Source organism: Mirounga leonina, unplaced genomic scaffold, assembly GCF_011800145.1.
Source record: "Mirounga leonina isolate KUSES-001 unplaced genomic scaffold, KU_Mleo_1.0 Mir_173, whole genome shotgun sequence".
NCBI lineage: Eukaryota > Metazoa > Chordata > Mammalia > Carnivora > Phocidae > Mirounga > Mirounga leonina.
Window position 1 is genome coordinate 2571653 of NW_023270447.1, and position 6000 is coordinate 2577652.

The window sequence follows — 6000 nt, forward strand, 5'->3', positions numbered from 1 at the left end:
TGTAACAGTGGAAACATCCAAACATCTGTTTTCAGGTGCTCTTTCCCTGGCATGAGTTTATTTTTTAAGAGATGATGAAGCATCACCTTTATCTTGAAGGGGCAGATCAAGAGAGCTTATTAAAAAAATCTGACAGCCATTTGTCATCACGGAGAAGGGCAATAAAAATGGAATATTTGTCCTCATAAGCAAAACATGTAATTTCTCTCCAGGTTTGGGAACTCTTTTAACTGCTTGCTGAGAGAATGCCGGGGAACCTCTGTGTGAAATGAAAGATCTTCCTGGTCATTCTCTATCCCATTACAAAGTGCTGTAAAGACTCCATAATACTTTAAAGACCTTGTTTTTATAAAACTAACAACATGAATGACAACCCTCAGTGCTCCTGCACATCTGGTCACTTCTTGGCTGTCGAGTGAATGAATAGCAAGTGTGGTTCTACCCTTATAACCTCGTCCCAGGCTCCCCTTTTCATTTCAGTCCAGAGTTTTCCCATAAAGGAGTTTTGTTGTTTTGTTGGTTTTTTTCTGAGAAATTACTCATTTACTCTTCTTCCCGACGTCTTTCCTTTGGTGATTCAAAAATAATTCTTTCTAGTATTTAAACTAAATCTAGCAATCCCATTAACTGAGGTGTAAGAAAGCTCCATATTTTCAATCAAATATAAAGCAAACTTCCTGTAAGGCATACTCTGTTTTATTTTGTTTTATTTATTTATTTATTTACTTAGATATTTTTAAAGATTTTATCTATTCTATTCATTTGAGAGAGAGAGAGTGAGCTAGAGAGAACGAGTGGGGCGAGGGGCAGAGGGAGAGGAGACAGACGCAGACTCCCCACTGAGCCGGGAGCCCCACTCAGGGCTCAATCCCAGGACCCTGGGATCATGACCTTAGCTGAAGGCAGACACTTAACCAATTAAGCCACCCAGGTGCCCCTGTTTTTTGTTTCGTTTTTTTGTTTTAAGATTTTATTTTTAAGTAATCTCTACACCCAATGTGGGGCTCAAACTTAACAACCCTGAGATCAAAAGTCACATGCTCTACCGACTAAGCCTGCCAGACGTCCCAAGCCTACTCTGCTTTAATATTCACTTCTTAAAATTTTTAGCAATGTTTCCTATGCATCTTTCAATAACACCTGCTGACTAAAGATTACATATTTTGTTGCCATATTATTTTTCGTGTATTACAGCCATTTTGTCATGGTAGAAAAGCAAGTGTTTCCCTAAGGGCACGCAGCTTTTTGTGTTTTGCAATTACAAAAAACTCTTGTATACACTTACTACATTTAATGAAATTTTGTTAAATACTGAGATAAGCATGGTTAATAAGTTTAAGCATCAATGAAATAATTGAGGAAGTTTATACTCATTGTCTGGATGCTTAATTTTTAAATATCTTACTAATTGGGAAGCTTTCTATTATCAATAGCTAATATCTCAAGGCAAAAACTCTTAGGGCTATAACCTTCATTAACAATAATAAATGTCAACCATATTTTAGGGAATTATCTTGAAAATGTTGGCTTTTTTGGTCAACTTCTTTTTAGGTCCAATTAGGCTGTCATTGCTTTTGCTGGCTAATAAAGAGCTTATTCAGGAGGAGAAAGGTCATTCCAGATATTTTTATTTTTTCTTACGTTTGCATTATCGATAGTATCTCTAATCCGGGTTTCTTTGCAAGAATCTTTTAAAGCCATTTGCTTATTTTGTGAAGATTATATAGATACATGGTAAGCACTCAAAAAGCTTTTGGTTGAACTGAGAAAAATCTTACAGATGATACAGTCATCATTTCCTCCCACAAAGCCTTAATGTCTTATGGATCTCAAAGGATTGAGACCCACGATCTATGGGGCCGTAAGTAGGGGGCAGTCCTGTGGCCTCAATGGTTTGAAATGGGAAAGGAGAAGATTCTGTTCCTGAGTCTAGGAGGATCAAATTTTTAATTCTCAGGGACTTCTCAGCCAAGAAGCATTTTCCTGGATGCCATGTTCTCTCTTGGGAGGAATAAAAGCAGTCCATGGGACTTAATTTTTCACTTTCCCCCGGAGTGATATATTAAGATGAACAGTCAAGATGCAAGCCCAGGCCTGCTGGAAATTCTTCCAGGAGAATCCAGCCAGTTTCTTTCCCTGATACATAGGGGGTCTGCTTCAAGCTGGCCCAGTGAGGAAGGGAAGTGAGCCTGGGGACAAAACCAGCACAGGAACTGCATATGGGTTGGCAAATCCGCCATCACACAAAAAGGCATCGCCCTTTTGCAATCTTTGGGCATCAGTTAGGATTGCATTTGGCTTCCCTTAACAGAAACCCACACTGGCTCACCAAATGGGGCTTTGATTTTTGCCATATAACCAGAAGTCAGGAAGTAGATAGCACAGGGATGTTGTTGGGAGAGTCACGAAGGACCTCAGATCGTTCTCACTTCCTACTCCGCTATCTTAGCATGGGGCCTTTTCTTTCCAGGGTTGCTTGGGTTCTCAAGCATCTCCTTCTCACTCCAGTCAGGAAGAAGGGGGAGGGGGGAGGCCAAAAACGCAGTCTTCTCCTCTGAGGCCTTTGCCTTTTATTAAGGGATGAATAGGCTTCCCAGAGATGTTTCCCTCTACTTTATCATCCAGCCCTCTGGACACCTCCCAGTGAGCCTGAGAGGCCAAGATACTGCAACTGAGCACATTACCACTCCCAAATAAAAGTGGTGTTCAGTTGGTAAAGACGAAGGGGAGAATGGATTCTGAATACACTAGGAGTGTCTGGGCTCTGTCATGAGTGAACCACCCAATTTCATATTGACTAGACTGATCCCTGCTTTCTCACTGTCCCCTTCTCAAAAACCTTTCATCATGCCCTGGGCAATGGATTCCTTAGAACTATTGTCAAGAAGCACCTCACCAGGGCGCCTGGGTAGCTCAGTCATTAAGCGTCTGCCTTCAGCTCAGGTCATGATCCCAGAGATCTGGAATCGAGTCCCACATCGGGCTCCCTGCTCGGCAGGAGGCCTGCTTCTCCCTCTCCCACTCCCCCTGCTTGTGTTCCTGCTCTTGCTATCTCTCTCTCTGTCAAATAAATAAATAAAATCTTTAAAAAAAAAAAAAAAAAGAAGCACCACACTGAGAGAAAGTCTTGCAGCGGGATCCCTGTGCACCAGTCATGCCCCTGCGCCGGCCTGCCATCCACTCCTGAAGTCTTTCCATGGGGATGGCCGGGAGTCGGGGCGCCTGGGCCCGGGGCTTTCGTTTACTATCGGTCTCCTCCATGTCCGTGACCTACCTTACGGGGACTTGAGAAGAACAGCTCCAATTCATAAATAACCGGAGCCATCTGTGAGCTGCCACACCCAGGCCGAGGCTTCCTGGAGAACCCGCAGCGCCCACCCCTGCCGCTCAGCATGACTCCAGGTGGGCATGCAGCCCAGCAGCCCCGGCGACCGTTGGATTTCGGCGGGCCCAGAGACTGTGTGTGGGAGGCGTTCCCAGACAAGATGGGCCGGGGGCTGGTGGCGGGGGAGGCTCAGGGCCGGGGAGCTGGCTTTGCATGAAGCTGAGATTTTCTACAGCTTCCTCGGTGAATTTGCCACTTCTGCTCCAAGCCTCTTCCCTGGATGATATCCACAAGGTCTGTAGATTTTGTTCACACTGAACTGCATCAATATTAAGTTTGTTTAAACCCTGCTTTCAGAAATGTCGTGCTGTCCTCGTGAAAGTAGCATAACCTAAGGGACTCTGAGCAGGCCCGGTCATCCCACCTGTGTGGATGAATAGGAGGTTGGAGGGGTAGTTTTTTGTGTTTTTTCCTCATTTTCAAATAAACATATAACACTGCAGATAATTTAGAAGTATCAGTCTCCCACTCTTCGTTCCTACCACAATCCCAATTTTATTTAGGGTAGCCATGTGCCCAGGTAAAAGATGACATTTCTCAACCTTTCTGGCAATTAGCAAGGGCTAATGGGCTGTAAGTAGAACTTAGATGGGCTTTCAGGAAGACTCCCAAAGGAGGCGGGGGGCAGGCAGGGCAGGCACACGGACCCTTTTGTTCTGTTCTCTTCTTCCTTTTTGTGCCTGGAATGCGGATGTGATGGCTAGAACTCCAGCAGCCATCTTGGGTGTTTAGAATCAACCCTCTGTGTTGAAGGCAGTGACACAGAAAACCAGAAGGAAATTGCATCCCTGATGACTTTGTCCAACTGTCAAACAGCCCTGCAAAACCTGCCCCTGGACGTCTTTTATGAGAGAGTAAGCTCCTCGTTTGCTTAAATCACTATGGTCAGGTCTCTGTTAAGAGCAACGAAAAGTAATTAATAGCTGATCCAGTACCTGACACAGAGCGAGTGTCCAGTAAAAGTTTGGGGCAGCACATTTCTCTGGAAAGAGCTTTGGGTGATGAGAAGAGTGGGCAAAAGAATCCTGGTCCTGTTTTGTCACCAACTCCCTGAGTGACCAAGTTTGTGCTCTCTCTGGGCCTCAGTTTATTTTCTGTGAAGTGTGAGGGTCAGGCTAAATGCTCTTCAAGAGCATCTTTGGGCTCTTATCCCTCTATCTGTGGACCGAACAGACCTGGGTGTTCTTTTGGTTTTACATCTTGCTAATTTTGTAGCAGTACGTGGATCATTTAGCCTCTTGGAGTCCCAGATTTTTTTTAATCTCAGCTGCCTCGCTTATCAGGCACACAGGCAATGTTTAGTGAATGAATGAGGGAGGTGGGGACCATGCCGCCTATCTGGACTGCCTCCCCAGATGAGAACAAGGATAAAACGAGATAACCCTGCACGATGCCATCCCAAGAGTAACTCAAATGCCTCCAGGACTGGCCTCCACCTGCCCCTCACAGAGCTTGGGTTCTAGGTATCTGCCAGGACTGACCTCTACTCAGAATGGCCCTGCCACTTTCCTCCCCAGGCAGCTTCCAGACTGCTTCTTAGGTGGCCCCAGTCCCTGGGCAAAGGAACAGAGAGAGAACCAAATGAGTCCTATGCCACCTGTGAGGAGGAAATAGAATCAGTCCCTCCCTGAATGAAGTTCCAGAAACAGCATCTCCCGTCTCCCGGCTGACCCCCTCCTGAGGATGCCAGGGACTCCTGCCATCATTTGCCTTCAGGAGAAGAAGCTGTGGCCATCCAAGGAGCTCCTTGGTTCCCATTGGCCCAGAGCTCTACCTGTGCCGCCCTGGCACTCCATCTCCATGGCAACCCTTGCTTTTGAGACACTGAATGGAAACTGCTGGTGTGGGGAGGCCAGTAGCAGAATACTGATTTGCCCGGTGTCTATAACCACGACTGCATCTCAATACCTTTCCAGATACCCAAGGAGCTAAAAATTCACCTGGTTCTGTCTAGGGCTCTCCACCCAGGCTAAGCATCTTAAAGTGCATCTGGGCTGCCCCTGACCTGCTAATATTAGTTATCTTAAGCAACTGGGGCTCGAGGGCCAGGGAACAGGGCACTGAATGCAAAATTGCAGAGCACAGGTCTAGAGGGGTCTGCTGGAGAGAAGGCAGAGAAGTGAGGAGGGTCTCCTGAGAGGAAACTGAGGGGTTCTGGGGCACAGCCAGCCGAGACCACTGATTCCCTGCAGAGCTCCAGTGAACTTGGCCGTCCAACTCATGATCCGTGCCTTTGTCCATTTGCTCATTTGACAAACATGTATTAAGCCTCTACTCCGTTCCAGACTTTGTGCCAGGCACTGGGATTACAGGTGTGAATAAGAGGGTGCACACGTTCCCTGCTCCCGCCAGAGTTTACAAGATGTTTGAAACTGGGATTATCCCTGAAAGGGCGAACAAACTACGTGTATTTCTGGATGTCTTCTCTGCTGTGCAGTGAGCTTCCCGGCTCGAAGATTATTTTACTCATAACCTTGGCAGTGTTTGCAGCACAAAGTAGGTGGTGAGCTACCCTGGGATTGACGGTGATGGGAAGGACCTGAGTGGTGGACCCGCAGCCTCCCTCTCTGTGGGCACCCCAGAGGCTCTGCCCAGCCCTGCAAAGTGCGTGCTCA